This window comes from Pseudopipra pipra, chromosome 1 (assembly GCF_036250125.1).
Source record: "Pseudopipra pipra isolate bDixPip1 chromosome 1, bDixPip1.hap1, whole genome shotgun sequence".
In the NCBI taxonomy this organism is placed as follows: Eukaryota; Metazoa; Chordata; class Aves; order Passeriformes; family Pipridae; genus Pseudopipra; species Pseudopipra pipra.
The window spans coordinates 93,843,259-93,861,953 of record NC_087549.1 but is presented as its reverse complement, the minus strand read 5'-3'; the positions used below and the strand labels follow the sequence as shown (position 1 = coordinate 93,861,953).

General features: G+C 39.9%; 2 long non-coding RNA genes across 3 annotated transcripts in view; both read right to left on the bottom strand.

Annotated features, from left to right (window-relative positions):
* LOC135419449 (uncharacterized) overlaps positions 1 to 18,695 on the bottom strand; it is a 264,674-nt gene that overhangs the window by 59,494 nt on the left and 186,485 nt on the right. The window contains exon 5 of the long non-coding RNA XR_010432997.1: positions 155 to 310. This is a non-coding gene — a long non-coding RNA (uncharacterized LOC135419449). The remainder of the gene's footprint in view (positions 1 to 154; positions 311 to 18,695) is intronic.
* Positions 5,301 to 18,695, bottom strand: part of LOC135419197 (uncharacterized) — a 41,473-nt gene continuing 28,078 nt past the window's right edge. The window contains exon 4 of one of the 2 annotated variants that reach the window (XR_010432860.1): positions 5,301 to 5,444. This is a non-coding gene — a long non-coding RNA (uncharacterized LOC135419197). Of the gene's footprint in view, positions 5,445 to 11,424; positions 11,680 to 18,695 lie in introns of those variants that run through there. The other variant, XR_010432857.1, reaches the window with a different exon arrangement.

Here is an 18,695-nt window from a genome sequence, read left to right as displayed (position 1 = left end):
ATATTTATTTGAGGCAGATATATAGTTTCATCCACCTAAAAAGCATAAAATCATCAAAATCACAATAAATTTTCCAGATATTAAGCTAAAGCACTCCTAGCTAACCAACTTGGAAATGCCAAGTGGTAGCCACAACATTATTCAGTGTACTTACAGCACAGAGAGCCTGAAGTGCAAAGGTAGTATGAAGCTTGATCTGAAGTCCTTACAAGGCACCCCATCACTAGGACACTGAGGACGTTGCTGAGAGCAAGGGCTATACAGCAGTATTGGCCTTGGCAGCTGGTAAAGAATGATCCATCTGCCTCTCCTAAGAGAATAAAGACATTACATACAAGATATTTGAACAATAATAGTTTAGAGCCATTAAAAACATGTATTCCACACCACTGTGGACACTCAGTCCTTCCAGTCTTGGAGAACAGGAGACTCACATCTCAGTTTCACCCCAACAACATAAACCAGCATTTTTCCCAAAGCCCGGAAAGGACATTGGTGCCAAAGTGGGGGTTGGAGAATAGCATGGAGTTCGCAGATATAAAATAACTGTTTCATAACTTATGAAAAAAATTATCTGAGTAAATCTTCTGGAACAAGACTGTTAACTAGAAAGAGCAGACGAAAACAATTATTCTGCCCATTGTCACTCAGCATAGCGGAAGGAGATGACGGTGAGTCATCTCAACATAGGATGGGGCAAAATCTGAAGGAATACTGGATATAAACCCCAAGAGATAAAAACCAGGGTAAGCTACTGGTGAATCCCAATGAAGTCACAACCAAAAGGAACTGATCTTTAAACTCTGGACTCCAAAATATAACACTTTTCTTGAATTACATAGTTTTAAGTTAGCTTTAAAAATGTAGTAGGAGACTATACATTTTCATTTGTTACAATTCCTATTCTAAAGATGGAGAACACGGCCACAAAATGTCAATAAAATTAGGCAATACTGTAGTTGTTCTGTTTCTAGAACTGTATTTGCATAGGCATGTATGTACCTGCACATGCATAGTATAAGCCGATTTATTACATTTACACACAAACTGTATAAAGTTTGCTTCAGACCTGAGAAATGGCTTGTGCTTCCAAAAGATATTTTTCTCCATTAGTTCATTTAATAGAAAACATTTCAGCTCTGATCCATATAGCGTTCCACACATGACTTGCATTCTAGTGGTATTTACATATATAAAACACACACTTATTCTTCTCTCCTTCCTTTCAATTGTTTAACCTATATCAGTTGACTGAAAATAATTACACGGTACCAAATCACAAAAATAAAGTATTTACACTTTAAAAAAAAAAAAAGGTAAAGCCCACTTGTCTTCCTAAGCAACAGTTTTAAAAATACATATTCAATTTCACTGAATGGTAGTACTTATCTTTTGTACATAAGGAAAGGATAAAACCTTCACACTGCAACTCTTAAAAGCCCCATTATTTACACTCTGGTGTCATAAACCAGCAATAAAATATTTTAGAGATAGCCATAAAACTGTGATACAAGTTCAATCTTCTCAAAATCCCTGCTTCAACTCATTTGTTAGAGTCTGAGAAGAATTATTTAGATTTGGTCAGTGTCAAAGTTCACATGTAGTCCAAACTTTTCCAAAGTTTGCCCATTTTCTGATGGAGACTGTGAGGGGCTGGACATTTTGCTGCAAATGTTTTCATCGAAAGAGATGTCCATCACCGAACCCAAAATGCTCCGAGATACATGAAAATTTGGGGCAAGACAAAGAAAGGCAGGACTCTCACTGAACTTTCATGTAGATTTGTGGTGGGCTGTGAGGGATGTGGAATTCGGGGGCTGGTCTTGAAGTGGAGTTTGCCCCAGCTCTTTGGATTTCACTGCTTCCAGAGCCTGCACCTCTGGGGTGATCAAGCAGTACACCAACTAAATTCAAAACTTCCCCAGCATATCTGAAACGTGAAGCCTCAGAGTCTACCCATGAACAGATCCGGTGTATCTGAGAGTGGAAACCAAGAAAGATCCCCTAGGATCTGACTCCTGCCTTGCCATTTGGGTTGTCAGAAGACACTATCCCCAGGACCAGAGGTCTGCAGGGCAGCTAGCACTAGCTCCATGGAGATGGATGACATCTCAGTGCCTTAACAGGAGGTGCTATGCCTACCGTACAGCTACTTCTAGACAGTCTCTGTACAGGAAATGTGTTTGTTTTGGCTGTCTGGCTTTAAGTTTCAGGTTCAAACAATAAATTAAAACCAAAATATTACTCCAATCCAAATCAAAGTGAAAACAAAAATTAAAAACACACAAGTAAAGTGTCACATACACCCGAAAGCTTATTTCAACTTGTTCTCTAACAGGACTAAGTAAATAGGAGGAAGAATGGAACAATCCACATTCATAGCATACTTCACCAATTAATCACAACAAGTTGCATTTAAAATTATTTGGGGCTTGAATCTACACTCATTGCAGTCAGCTGGAACTTTGCATTTTATCAGTGGGGAAATAAGAAGATCAGGCATTGTAGAAGATGAAGCAGTGAGCTATGACAATTCAACATACTATTACAGAAAATACCAAGCCTAGATCTCATAGTAAGGTGTTTAGACCCAATCCACAAGCAGCATAGTTGTTGTTTATAAACAACTCACAATCAGTGAGAGATTATCTTTGATTCTTCTGTTGACCCACTGAAGTGGAGCGAAGATATTTGCCTATTATTGCAATGATTTATCAGTAGGGTATTACAATAAGTGAGCAGATGTCATACACCAGAAAATAAGTGTGGGAAATTAGTACTCATTGTTATATAAAATACTAAGGCAAAAGTTTGGGATTCTGGTTCTCCTAATACCCATCCCTTTACTTGACCACAGGAAGCAGACTACAAAATACAATCTTGTCCAGTGAGAAATATTAGTCAGGAAGGGCGTAATAATTCAATTACTCTTACTGTTTCTTTCTTCAAATAATAAATTAATTTTATCAAATGTATATACTTTTTTCTCCATTTCCAGAAGACGAGGGTTGTGTAATTTCTTTTTATTTGTTTATATTACGGTTATGAAAATTTCTTTGACTGGAAAAGCATCAGTGATGACCAGATACAGATTTTAGAAGTGGTGTGGTTTTGTTTTTCAGCTGTAGGTTACAGTCAGCTTGGAAATCAGCATAGTCAGTATTTCAGGATATTCAAGATTCCTGGAAACCTCTAAGAACCATAACACGTCCAACCCAGATTTGGGAATGTGCCTATCTGTTTAACCTCAAGCACAAGACCTCACATCTTTATTACACGAAACTTTAATCAAGCATTTAACTTTGAACATGTATTAAAGCGCTTTGCTGAATCAGGAAGGATCTGGACCTTTTTAAAGAGCAGCATTGTTAATTGACTGCAAAGATGTTATACCCTGCAACTAGGCTCTTAATGAGCCATGCCTGCTGGCAAGCAGCTCTGATAGCACACTGCAGCCAGCTGGTCTTCAGCAGCAAGGCACGTGGATTGCTGCATTACTCATGGGGTAACGGGTACATACCTCCCCTCAAATAACTGCAGTACAGGTCTCTGCTTGTTCCAAATGTTCCTGTGCATACCTGGCCACTAGTCACTGTAATTAAAAAATAAAATAAAATAAAAAAATTTTAAAAACCCAACAAAACAACAAAAAAAATGCACCTCTCCTTTTTAGAGTCATCTATAAACCAACACTGAAGTGTTCTACTTAAATGGTGAGCTTTATGGTGGAAGAATATATAAGGCAATAAAACATATTTTACTGCTGGTTAAACACTGAAACAAAGCTGAGACATTTGACAACTTCAGGGGGGTTGCTGGTGAGGGTATTTTAATGCAGTGAGCACTCACAAAAGAAAAGGAGACAGAAAATTCAAATATCATGATTGTTTGCTTCGTGTTGTTTCATCTTGCAGAGCTGCACAGAATTGCAGCAGTCACTTTTCTCAGACTTTCTGCAGATGCCAGTACCAAGGACGTGCAGTTTGGGCTCAAACTTAACAAAGAAAGGTTTTGAAAAGTGTAAATATGTTTGAGGTCAAGTAAATAATTGATCAAAGCCACATCCTTACTGGAAAAGGAATGCTATGATTAGGAAGTATGTTTCCAAAACAGTTGCCTTAGTATCTTCAGCAACCCAGCTTTGGAAAGCTGAAGAGATTACACTTGCCCATGACGCAGGCATGTGCAAATCATTTGACTTCAAAGAAGTTAAACCCACTACAGCAGCTCTGAATTCATCCTAAATGTTGAATTACCCATTGTGTGCATGTTGATATTGCTGTCCAACATGGTGGATATTATTCTGAGAAGTCAAATTACCTGCTTAAGAAAAGTGCTTCATGGTGTCAATAAAGATTTTGATGGTGTTTGTCAAGGGAATGTTTGCTATTTCTAGGGTATGATTCAGCAAAATTCTCTAATCATAGACTACCAAATTACAGAGCCTAAAAGTAAAAGAATCTCAAAATAATAGCTCCTTTAGGCTAGTCCAGACTAAAATCAAGCTTCTCACACTCTTCTCCTCAAATAAAAAGCAAAGTCAGAGGAATTGAAGGAAAACTCCATGTAATTTTGTTTTAACCATAACAGAATAAACACCTTTACTCCTACTCCTTCTTCCCCAAACTCTTCTCAGGTCAAATTTTTACTGTGTGCAATCTTTGTATGCTCTCTGCTCTCTCCATACACTGCACTCTGCTTTTCTACAAAATAAAACAACATGGGTCCTCACTTTCACTTGGAACTTCTATATAGCACTGCCGTACAAATGAATGAAAGAAAATATTTTAGCAGTTTAATCTGGTGTTCCAGCTGACTTTGCTGCTTACTTTGGATGAGTGATTGGTCTATAGTCTCTGGTTACAAACTTTTACATGACTTAAAGAAATGCAAAGGATAGTTTAAAAAAAAAATTGGGCATGTACTGTGTGAAAATACTTTTCCAAACTGCTCTGAAACCATAGGTCAAATACTGGAGTTGCTATTACTAAGAATTTATAACATACCTCCGATGCACAAAGTTAGCTTCAACCCTTTCAGCTGCTGTAGAATAGTTACACTTCAGCACAAACTGTACAATTTTGACATGTTTCTGTTACCTTATTTGTGGCATCTTGAATAAGGCCATTGCTGCTTATAATAATTTATTTTGTGTGTGAAGAATCCATGTAGAAATTCACAAGTAATGGAACACATCAGAACACTATCAGATGTGACATGATTTTCTTTCGTCAGTTTTTAAGATGGAGTTGCTTTGGGTATATTGTCAGAATCTCTTAAGTAACATGTGACAAGGTGGCATATGCTCTCTTAATGTCACTTTATTCAATACTGTAAATCAAGTTTCTTGTTCTTCCTTATGATTTTCAGCAGTAGGTTACACTACAGAAGAACAGTGTAGATTTCTGATTCTTCAACCATCTCCAGTGTCCTGTAAATGACATCTGAAGGATGGAAATAGTGTCAGCTCTTCTATTGCCACAATATTTAGAAATCTACTCACACATTTAAACAAACTCTGAGAGACTTAAATTAAAACAAACCTGAGTACTTGTGGTTTTCTTAGCCCACAACCAACTTCCCAGACTTTCAGTTTGCAAAAGTCATCAGAATGTTAATAATACTTCTCCCTCTAACCACAGATACTCCTTTGCCATTTATTCGTCTTCCTGTGAACGCATTTTTTGTTTCAATACAAAGCAGATACATCCCACACATCTAATTAGCATGATCACAGTACTTCAAACCCACCTTTAATCAAAACTATAATGTCCAGACTATTTTTATATGCACCTACCACAAGTACATACCCACAGGAGTATCTTTGCCGTTTTCAGTTGTAGTGGGGAAAGTTGCATTTTTCACACATCCCTTTCTACTTACCAATGAATAATTTTTCTCTATATATTTAACCTTCATATATACCTAATACTTAGGACTTAGAAACAACAGACACAGATGAGGCATGATGAAAGTAGGTCATTCTGGCATGACAGTGTTTACATCATGTCCCAATTTAAACATGATCCCCAGGTTTACCAACGTGCTCACCTTCCTCCTCTGCACAGGAGGATCCAAATCTGGGGTAGCATGTCTGATTCCAACATGTTTAAATCATCTGCTCTTTTTTGCATTTGCTTATTTTAGGCTACAAAAAAATTCCTCCTTTCCCTGTCCTACTGTACTCACACCACCTCCTTTCCTACAGGTTGTTTTTCCCTCACTGAGATTCCAGTGGGTCTTGTGCACAGACATACGTTGATTAAAGCACAGAAGTACTTGGGGTGGAGGGAGTGTCACAAAGAGATGATTGTAAAGCTACCAGTATTTTAAGCAAAGCTTTTTTTTTTTAATTACCCCACACACACACACACACAGAGTGGACCCTGTAAAACAAGTGTCCCTTTTCTCCCTCATGCAGGCTGACTCTGTGCTGCTCTCGCTCCTGACATTACTGCAAATCTCATGACTCGAAGACGCAATTCCCAAAGAGAAAGGCTCAAATGAGAATGTCATGACCAGTTGACCACAAATGCTACCATTATTCATCATTGGGCTGAATTATTCCTGCCCACCATGGATTAAATCATTATGCAAAGGCATGAGCTAAGAATATGAGAAATGACTGGCAAAAGGCCTCTTTAAGAAGCATGCCAAATTTCATTGATTCATTTAATGAACAAAGCATGTCTATCGAGGTAATCTTTATATATTCCAAGTATTTTAATGTTAAAAGGAGTCCGGGTGTTTATTTCTGAACTTCCATGCACACATTTCTCTGACTTATGTTTTCAAAAGAAGGGACTAGATAGTATAATAACAATAACATAAAAAAAAGAGATTCAGCTCTGTTTTTTCCATAACTTCATACACTACTGCAGCCATTTCTCTTGGCAGTGACATTTAAAAAGCTGCAAGAAAGACCAGAAACAAGGTTGATTTTAAGTTTTTTTAATTTTTTTTTTTAAACTTGAACATTGTCAACCTCATGTTTAGTAAGAATATTTAATCTTTGTCAGTCCACTTCTTTTTTCTAGGATCTCTTTAGGGAAGTAAGTTTATAAATCAAAGGAAGTATCCACTAACAAAATATATGAAGAAAAACCTTCCTCAAGGGAAGACTTCTTTTCAATTAGAGGAGACTAATCAAAAAGAAAATGACAGCAACTCATTTTTGGGGCACCACCACTTGAAGATGCAGTTAGCAATTACCCACATATGTAACAATAAGCCACACACAGCTCGAATATCCTGGAGCTGGACCCATATGGTATTGCAGCTCAATGATTTCATGGCAATGATGTCATCCTGATGCCTGGGATCATAGGGGATGGATAATTGTGGTAGGCTTTGACACACATGCATAGTGAGGAATCCTGAATAACTGTCATCACCCTCATTTTATCATTACTGACATAACTGAGGGCAAGCAGAGGAGACATGAAGGGGTACAGAGCAAAGAGACCACAGCTCGAGATGTACATGTGCTGCATCCCATGTGCATGACCAGCATCAGAGGATGTTGAGATAAAGGAGTTACATACACCTGGTTTCTCACAGAAACATAGGATCTGAAATGAAGCCATCAAGGATCCCAGATTATGAGGACAATTATATTGTACCTGACTTCAAAGTGACTAAGCACAGAGCCTCCTGAAAACACCAGTTTGCTTTGCCAAGGAACAGCATAAGTAGCATAAGCTTTGCTTTTCCCCTTTCTGCCTCCATGCACTGTGTCCTTGACATGTCCCCTGCAGGAAAAGGCACGGAGCAGAGTTGCTGCAGGAAACACACAGGAGAGAAATAGCAGCAGCCACAGTACAGCTCCCCCAGCCAGCTTGGGCCTTCACCTTGCACTGGAGCTCAATTTACCCTTGGTAAGTTGTTGAACAACCACCTGACTACAGTCAAATCCTCTCAGGGGCCAAGACTAAGTGTATTATTGCACATTTATGCAAGGCAGGTCTCAGATTTGAAAGTATGTTTATGTAATAAAAGGTAAAAAATAAATTTACAGCACTTAGAGATTAAGTGCATATAGCTTCAGATAAATACCAACTCCCAAAGAAATGGCTTAATGCTTAAAATATTTTGACAGCATGGCACGTTGCCCACAGGCCCCACAGGTTGCTTGGAAAGAAGAAGGAGGAGAAACAAACGTACAGCAAACTTTTTGTTAATATATTCATTTTACCTATACCAGCCAGTTTGGCTTGATTCAGCAAGCCCAGGAAAGAGAGCAGGAGGTACAGAAAGGGAGAAGAACCTTTAAAGCTGCACTGACTGGTTGCCTTATCCAAGGTTTGTATCATGCTCTGGTTTCTAACCCTTTAGCCATGCTAACCATTTGCCAGTAAAACACACCCAGCAGTGTCCACAACAAAGAAAAGGGACCTCATAACAGCATCTGGAAATGTGATTTGCTTCCTTCATCTGAAGGCGGTACTAAGAGACTGGGGGGCTCTCCCAGCTGTGCTGCATCCTCAGTGCACACCGAGGCTCTGGGAGGGGGCAGAGGGGAAGAAGAGGGGTCAGAAAGCAATAGCTGCTCTCCCTAACCTGGGAACAGAAGATGTGAAATACTGTGCATATCATGAAGGTAAGCAGCCTACACAGCATGCATGGAAATTAATGTTTTAGGATAGCAAAAACTACACTGTGATAAGGTTGTTTAAAGGCCACCCACAGGTCTAGCAAATAATGGGCATAGGGAGAGATGGAAGAAGTTGCTTATGCCAAAGGAAAGGAAAAATGTCTTGGAGAAAAAAAAACAAAAACACCTCTCATCCCATTTCTCTTTTGCTCTTCTGTTATGTTGAAAAGAAAAAGCCTCATATTTGGTAACCCTGCTATAATATTCCTAGCAAGAAGGGATGGACAAAGATTGGGGAATTCCATTTACCCCAAAGGTTGGATTTTGTTTTACTTCAGTTCTCTTTAACTTGTGGGTTTTTTTGCCTAAGGCTCTGAACTTTTCTTTCTTTAATGTTGCAGAAAACCCTATAGAAATTAAGTCCAGGTTTAACCCCTATGCCAAGATCTCCACCTCTGTGCTTCACACACTGCTCCTTCTATGCACGCCTCACTGACCCAAAGCTCTGCTGAGACCTGCTGAGACCCACCTCCCACTAGTATTGCAGCAATTATTCATTTCCAATATTATTCTGAAATCAAAAAAGCTAAATTAACAAACTGCAGCAAAACAGGAATATTTGAGAGCAGGGCAAAATGGTTGATTTTTCACACTTCATTGGCCATTTTTGCTGCCTGGACAACCTTTTGCCTCTTCCCTTCTGCAAGACACCATCCTTCTTCTCACTGCCTCCCTCTTAGGAGGGCTTGCAAAAGACCCCAGGGCAGCACAGCACAGATGCCAGTGCCCGACCTCCATCCATCAGTGGCCCGTCAGTAGCCTGACCTCCATCCATCCTTATCCAGGCACGATGTGTGAATGAGGTTTGGTGCCAGTTTCCATGGCAATGCAACTGCACAGTGAATGCATGCCTCACACAGGGTTGGTTTTTTCACAGAGATACACGAAACAATAGGACTAAGCTTAGGACATGTAGCTGAGCTTAAGGCATGTAAGGAGTTACCACTGTCACAAGAAGGCAGAGAATTTCTTTCTAATGTTTTCCCATGACTACCTCTTTTTTGTCCTGCAGCAATCTGTCCTTTCTAAGCAAGCATGGAAGAGCACCACTTTCAACATCTCATACGTATATGTGGTTGTATATAGTCGTACATGCATGTAGACAAGAGAGACCATGCCATCTATATATGGTCAAACAGTATTTCCAGTGACCCCTCTTTACCCTCTAATGTCTGAGAGAGTTTCTTAAGGGCTTTCCTCAGAACCACAAAGCCGGTGCTTTAATTCCTGACCTATTTCCAAAGCTCAGCGAAAGCCAGCACAGATGTATGTTCACCACAGAAATATCCTGTGATTTTTCAAAGCAATTTAAAAAAAAAAATAAATCTGAAGTTGCAAGGCTAAGCACTCTGAAAGCTCTTGGATCAAAAAAGTCATTAGGAAAAAAAATAGTTATTGTTTGTTTTAATGTTTTCCTTTTTTAAAGAAAGTGATTTTCATTAGATGAAAGAGCTTAATGGTTTGAACAAAAATCTATGGGTTTCAAGCCTCCAATATGGGTATAGCATTTGATAGCTAATTGCTTCCTAAGCTCATGGAAGGGCAGAAAACCCACACTGCACAAGACATGCTGCTCAAATGGATGAGCATCCCTTGGAGACAAGCACGGGTTCCTAAATTTAGGGCATACAGCATTCTGTGCAAGAGCTTACAACACTCTGCACTGCACATCAAGTTGCTATTCTGAAAGACCCATGTCTGGACTGGTCATTGCTGGATCAATCATCCCCCAACATTAGGTAAAGAATTTATATGTTTTCTCAAGTCATAAAAGTATTTTCCTCTCTTGGCAATATTGGACTGTAAAGATCTTTTGTCAGAGCTGAATATCTTACTCAACTCTACCACTAACAAACATACTTTCCAGGGCCTTTTAACTCTCTCATATAACTGTCTTCTTCAAATGCCAGACATCAAAGACTAATGTTGCCTGACGAGCCATAATTGACACAATGACAACCAAGTATCTCATATCACCATAAAATTTTTTTTTAAGCAGCGTGGCAACCTTTCCAGTTACACACACTTCCTTTAAACATTTCACTTTAAACTCAATGAAATGAATTTTAAAATCAGCAGTTTAGTATAATGAAGCATTTGTGAGAGCTGTAATGTCTTTTTCTCATTTTCCCCTAGTCAGCTCCCATAATTTGCACTTAATTCAGATTATCAATGTACCACTACTATAAAGGGGAGAAAATTGCTTCATTTGATTGTAAAAGACTAAAAATACTGCTCAAAACCTAGTGGGTAAAATATGAATGCATATCAGAAAACTTCCACACCTGCGAAAATGGACATGAATGTATGGAAAGTTCCCAAAAACCTTCCTCTCTTTCTTTTGCATATTGTATGGAAGAGCATGCCAAACCCCAAAGAAACATTCCTGTTTTGGGGGGAGGAAGCAAACCACATGCTTTCCATAAATAGCACTCTCCTCCCTTAAGTAAACCTTGTGCACTCAGCCTGTGACTATGTTACAGTTTAAATATTTTGTTAACCTTATGCTATATTCTCAGCATAGCAAAAACCAACACTGCAAAACATCTGCACCCAAACAAGTTATAAGCGAGTGTGCTTAAAAGGCAGCTTTTCATCTGTTTAGAAAAAGGGGTGCCCTCGCTAGGAATGCAGCCTGATTCATCCTAGGTCATCTGGAATGGCTCGGCTCAAAGGTCCCGCTATTTACCCACAGCTATAAGAAATTGCCTGGCTACACTGCCTTTATAATGAAGCTGGCTTACCCTGCACAAGGGAAAGAAAAAGAATAGTATCAAAAGAATCAGTCTTACTGGGGGTTTTAAATGAAAAATCATCTGAGCAAGCCACTACCTTAGGAAAGAGGTGGAGGAGGTTCCTTTGGACACATTATACTATTTAATTAATTAAGGCACATACTAGAAACTGTTTGAGTGCAAAGACACAACTCAAGACTGAAATGACAAGCTGGTCCAGAGCCACTCACCAGTCTCGGTTTTGTTGCATCTGGGAAGACACAGGCATTGCAAAAGACCACGTTCAGCCTCCTACAGAAAAGGCAAACGTCCCCCATTAAATTCTGCACTGGCTCACAATACCCTCAGCCACAGAGTGGAGCAAAGGCCAGAGGATGTTGATAAGAAATCAGCACCCACTCAGACCTTCTCTAACTCTGACCCTCAGAAGTGAATGAATTAGCACTTTACACATATGGACAGGCCACTCTGAAGTCTATATATCATATATATATCTTCTTTTCCACTCCCTTGTCAACAAAACATCAGTCTTGCTTTTAAAATCTTGATGTTGGGGAGATTAAAAGTAGGGCAATACGGAGATTACAATGGCAAATACACTGAGCCTTACCATTCAGTTTAGGAATTCAGGGTTACAAAAAGCATACTGTGGGCAATGTAGTATAAACAGGCAGAAGCAGAGATAATCAGATAGGTCACACACACACAAAAAAAGAAAACAAACCAACAACCACATCTCTGAATAATTAAATTAAAATAGTGGAAATTGTCAGCTTCTGATCTGTCTGTATCACAGACACAGCTATCAACAATAAAGCTTGCTTAAAAATAATGGTGTGTAAAATAATTCTATCAACTCCTTATTTGCATTGGAGGAGGATTCAGCCATATAATACACTAAGAGTCATAACTCATCATAACAGAAAGATAGCTTGACTTTTAAAAGTAAATTAGAAAAATATCCACAAAATCCCCAAGCAAAACAACAACAAAACAAACAAACAAACAAAAAGCAAACCAAACACATCACAGAAGTAAAGCCCCCTGCAAATATTGCTGGCAAATTATCATTCACTAGTTGGTTATCTCAAATTTCTAAAATCCAGCAGCCTACCTGGTCTCCCACCACATTTGCCTTTGTGGGTTACACAGATCAACAAAAACTTTCACTTTGCTCTAGTAATATTTCAATTAGGGTCACAAATGATGTTATTTCCCTTTACCTTCTTCACCAATTTTCCCATAAAGGAGGGGAAGAGTATTTAAACCATTGCCTAATAAAATAGCTATTTGGAGACCAGGAATGTGTTGACTTTACTAGAGCTGACTGTGATCTGAGCTCATTCTTTGCACTTCCTGCCAGAGGTCTACACTAATACCTGCCATGGCTGCACAGATGGCTGTGAAATGACCCAAGGCTTCTTTAAAAAAAAAAAAAAGTTTCAGTGTGCTCTTGGTATATGCTGCTAAGGCAGACCCCACAACAGCCCCAGAAGGGTACACTGCAAGTCAAATTCTTCATATATTTTAATTACAATTTACACAAAGTGAAAGGCAGGTTAATAAGCTCAGTTCATAAAAAAGAAGTGGCATTCTTGTATGAAAGAACAGGGGACTTAGCCTTCAGAGGACTGATCAGAAAATATGTATTATGTACAAGAGTCACCTGTAGTCCTTAGTTGGGAAACAGGAGGGAGCAAAAGGGGCAGGAGATGGAGAAAAGAACAAGGGACCTTATTTAATAATTTTTTTTTAAAGAGAATTGTTTCTCATTACACTGGTCTCTCTATAGCAGAGCAGCAGATTCAAAAGATTTTCCCCCATGTGAAGTTTTTCAAGACCATTGAACACACGCAAATCTGCAGACACAGGAAGTAGAAGAAAAGTATTTCAGGCAGCAGAGCTGGAAAGGCAGTCAATAGGTGCCACCTCCAAATAGTGAGAAAGTGCTCTTTCCTGAGGAACTCGAGGCCACCCATATTTAGTGTGAGAACATGTCCCACTCTGGCCAATATAAGAACCACTACTACAGCTGCTCACTCAAAGCACTGGGTGGCCCTGAGTGCTTTTAAATGGAAAACATGAACGCAGAGATCTGGGTGGTGTTCTGTGTGCAGTGGCCTGAAAAGGAGGGGGAGGTGGGGTTATCCCCTGCCAAACACTGAGTCACAGCCCTATGCCAGGGAATTCCATGCAGAGAGAGAACTGTACACTGAGGCGCAGAGCTGAGCTGGGCTGTGCATCAAGGAAGCACCACCCCAAACCTCCCAGTAACACCACCAAAATTACCCAACCATGACATATGCTTTAGCTCGACCTTTCTTACATCATGTTTTGGCTACCTCATGTATGACACTACTGTTTTCAGCAAGCAGAGAGCATGAGAAAGGCACTGTATGCCAGGACTTGCTCTACGCTCTCTTTCTTACCCCGTCGTCATAGCTCCGTGTCCAGGGGTAATTACTGTAGGTGCCCACCTGCTCCTTGGAGGTGGTTATGGTTTCAATTCTTCATACTAAATTTACTTCTGAATATGCAGTGGGGAGTATTAACACATGACTTGGTCTATGATTAAAAAGGGATTACTTTTTCCCCACCAAACATGGTGAAAGGGAAATTATAAAGTTGCATCCAGAAGAATATCATTTCCAAATTAGACACCTTCAGTTTTAGAAAACCCTGTGAGGTTCTAATTTATTAATGAATAGCTGCTGTCTTTGTAATTTTGTCATACTTATTCCATTACTGTCTGACACTTCCTATTGTCACTGCTTGAATTTTTAAACACTTCCGCATGATTAGTGCTAATCTCCACATTTCATGGAGGGCTGCTAATAAAAGGATAGAGATGCACGAGTGTATAGGAACGATTACAGCTAAACATGTGCTCTAAAGCCCACTCTTAACATCTCTCAATTTCTAGCATTTCTCCCTTCCTCCTAACTCCCAGCTTCTGAAAGGGGGGGAGGGGGGGGGATAAAAAAAATTCCCCTTTATTTTGGACTTCAATGGGATTTATTCCTGATCAAGAGAGAATATTAGAACCCCTTCTCAGAGCAAAAGGACTCCCAGAACAGGGTGTAAAGATGCAGGGCTCTTGCATGAAACAAACATTGGTAAGCTAACAGAAAGCTTCATATCTTGATTTTTCTTTCAGAAAGTCTTGTAGAACAGGTACAACAAGCTATTGTGAATAGCTGCTTTGAGGATATAACCTTGCAATAAACAACCTCTGATTTAAACACAGGACTATGTTCACCTAGACTTTTATTTGTTTATTCCCAAGGATTTCAACACCTCTTTTACCCTGATTCTCTGTAACCCAGATTTTCAGCAGGTAAGTACAAAGACCTTATGCATTTGAAAGCACTGCTAAAGCATCTATTTTAATTCATATTTTCTTAAAATCCTACTATCTACACCTTGTAAGAACAGCCAAAGAACTCCTCTGTAGCATTACACATTTCACTGGCACCTAAACCAAGCGTACTGACTGTATGCACAACCTGTGATCTCTGAAGACACCGAACTGCAGCAGCCTCTCATGTCACCACTGACACTAAATAACATATATTCGTAACAGAGTATTTATTTACAAAGTTCTGCATGCAACTCTTCACCAGGCCTCCCATGTGTGCCCAGCAAGTGTCTCCATACCCTCATGCCCATCCTGTGGGCAGGGGAGCCTATCCCACCACTTTTTTGTCCCACCATGTTTTGCTTCTTTCAGTCTTTTCTTTCTACCTCCATGCTGTCTTTTCATCTCTCCTAACACCCCTGCGGGTCCCTGACTCCTCATCCCCTTTCATGCACTATCATCTTCCCCAGCAGCAGCACTGCTTGCAACCACCATAAATGAGTTCCCTTTCTCCTCCCTGGGAACAACACTGACTCTCCACTTCCCTCCCAGCCTGCTGCATTGGATCTGTTTCCTATCTCCAGATTAGGTCACTGTGTAATTCCACACAGACTACCTTAAAAATAGCTTAAACACATATGAGCAGAAAATTTTCTTAAAATGCTATGAAATTTACAATTCTACTGTAAGGATCACAGGGACAAATGACCCTGACTGCTGCTTAAACAGGTATATTTTGTGCAATCAATAGATGTTCTTCACTGCTTCATTCCAATAGTAGTTTCTCCATGCTGTATGTGCACTGCGGACATTTATGTACAGACAGGGTTTGCTTACATCATGCCACCAGTACTTTGTGGCTCTTCTGAAGGAAAGGACACAAGGCCATGATTCCCTCGTGCCCCAGCTATCACTGACCTCTGTAAGTCTGGCACTGTGATTTACAGCAGCTTAGTCCCAAGTGGCAAACACTGCTTGCCTCAGTGCTTGAAAGAAAGCTGTTGCTCCCATGCTACCAGTTTCTGAGATGTGATGCCCCAGCACCTCTAGCTGTCACCATGAACAAAGCATTCCTACGGTTAGAAACCATGTCTCTAGCTGAACTTGTCACTTCTTCCACTGCCAGCCAAAAGTGCAACAGAATCAACACAGTTCATTGCACCGCGTACCAGCCAGCAGACTGTAACCAGGTCAGCCAGACTCATAGCTGTGTAACCACACTATACACGATATTCACAGAATATTCTGAGTTGGAAGGGAGCCACAAAGATCATCAAGTCTAACTCTGAAGTGAATGGCCCATATGGGAATTGAACCCACAACCTTGGCATGTCTGAGGTCTGTCATTCGTTGCTAACAGCGATCAAGTAAAGTTTAGTTTTTATCTCATCAGCCATGGCCGCTCACCTGAGATTCCTTAATACCCAACAGCCTTCACTTGGGAAGCCCTTGATTCCTTTAGCAATTTGCAAGTAGCTCTTGCTCTTGGTGTGTTGGGCAGAGAAATATTCTATTTTCCTGTGGTCCCCTATATTCAGGCAAATGAGACTAAGCTTATTTTGTATTTCCGTCTTCTGAAATGAAGAGGACCTGCATTACAGTAGTTCTGTTTTAAACCAGATGAAAAGAGGCAGTAGCAAGCATCACTACTAATCAGGCAAAGGCACACCAAGAGAGTTCACTGACACAGAGATTAGGTTTAGACAAATTATTAGGAAGAATTTCTTTACTGTAGGAATGGTGAGGCCCTGAAACAGTACCCAGAGAAGCTGTTGATACCCCATCCCTGAAAATGTTCAAGGCCAGGCTGAATGGGGTGTTGAGCAACCTGGTCTAGTGCAAGGCATCCCTCCTCAAGACAGGAGAGTTGGGATTAGATAATCTTAAAGGTTCCTTTCAACCCAAATTATTCTGTGATTCCATATCTGATGGACTTGCATGGTACACCTGTTTCAAAGAGAGCAGCTAACACAGCTGGCTAAGAGACATCACGTAGTTGTTTGCATAATAGTTTAAGAGCAATCCTGAGCTGAAAACCATTCATAAGAAATAAAGAAGATTGGTTTTCTATGACTTCCCCCCACCTCCAAATCCAAACTCACAGTCCACCCACCAGACATCTACCCCTTACTTCCAGAAAGAGTAAGTGGTATTTTTAAATGTTACTTCTACAACCAGTAATGATGTGCATAAGTCAGAGCTGTACAATTTTAATGCTACTGGCATATACACTGACAATTTAACAGCAGCCCTAAAGCTATGTCTAGCTTGCACATGCACACCTATTTACATGAATTGTTACCAAAAGAAGTTCAGACCATCATGAGAGCTGATTGTTCTCGTGATTTCTCTTCAACATTAATGAAAAGCCTGTGAGCAAAAAAATGTTCTTCTCACCTTGAAATGATAAGGAAAGTGAATATGCAGGCCAGGCTTTGAGGGCTATACACAGCTTTTAAAGTTCAACCTGGACCTCCTAAAACAAAGTTTTCTAAACTCAAAAGCCCTCAGATCTCATCTACTGAGCTCTCTCAAGTACAGGGCAGAGTATAAAATGTACTACTCTTCTCACTACAAAGAAAGAAATACAACCAATCCTCCAGGCAATGCTTTGAAAATTTATTCCTTCATGCCTTTATACTTAAATAATGACATTTGTCAAAAACATACAATGATTGCATTTAAGACCTTTCAATTCGCTTTAGGTAACTAGATCACACTACCAGAGATACTCATCCCTAGGAATCCCCAGGTAAACTGTCAGAAGGGACAGAAAACTCTGAAAGTCATGAGGCAACATGATCTACTTGTCCAGAGATGAAATAAGAGACCTTCTGATCATGACCTTTGTGCAGACGCAACTAACAATGTGCATCAATTTTCTGAATGCAGGGATTGATCCTAAAATTACACTGGCACAGTGTCACTGTATAATATAAAACACTAACTGCTTACTTTCTAAATCCCTCTCTTTTTTCATTCCTCACCGCAAGGAAATAGCTACAGAGAAGATTCAAAATTGCCTACTGCAGTCTCAGATCAAACAGGTATTTGCATGCTTTAATTTATGTCTACAAAGTTACTTCTGGGCACAAAATAAGAGCTAGACCAAAGCCAGATTAACCAGTTTTTTACAGCCGAGCGTACACCAACCAGCCTTATTGCCTATTTTGCATTTGAAGTTTAGTGTTGATTCACGATTTTAAAAAATAAAACAGAATTATGTAGTCATGACAGAACTATGTTTTTATCAGGTAAGACATAATTTGAAATATATTCGCTCATTCAATTCATGCAACATATTGGAATGCCAGGTTGATTTTTCTATCTGCCATGACGGGAGCACATGCACAGGGTAGAGGAGCTAGTGAATTCACAGGCCAGCAGGTGCTCTGGGGAATTGCCCAGATATGCATTTCTGGTGCACAGGAACTACCTCACGCTACTTCAGTTTAACCATAGGTCAAACGAATGTACTGAGGCAGTAACCAACACTATGAATTTACAATGAACCCACACTAATTTGTTTGTATACCCACAGCCACAGTTAAGGTACTAGCTCTGGGCTGGCTCCTTTCCTCCTGTTATCTTAACATTCATATCCTTCCGCCTGTTTACATCGGTCCTGTGGGGTGAAAACACATTGCACGTTGTAGGTAAACTTTGTCACATTTATCTTCTTATATTTTGACAGTGCAACAACATAGAATAATCTTACATAACAAATACCACCATTGCACTGACCCCACAGAGGTCTGCCTCCTTTGCCCCCCATGCAAGGCTATGATGAGTGACAAAAGGGCACGCCACCCTTGCCTGATGAGTTTACTCCCTAAAGTTTAAACCAACAATAAATAAACCTGTAATAATGACAGTTGGGATTGCTATACAAACTCTGTGAAGTGACATTTATATACATGTCAGCAACTTTGAGGATCTGTAATCCTTA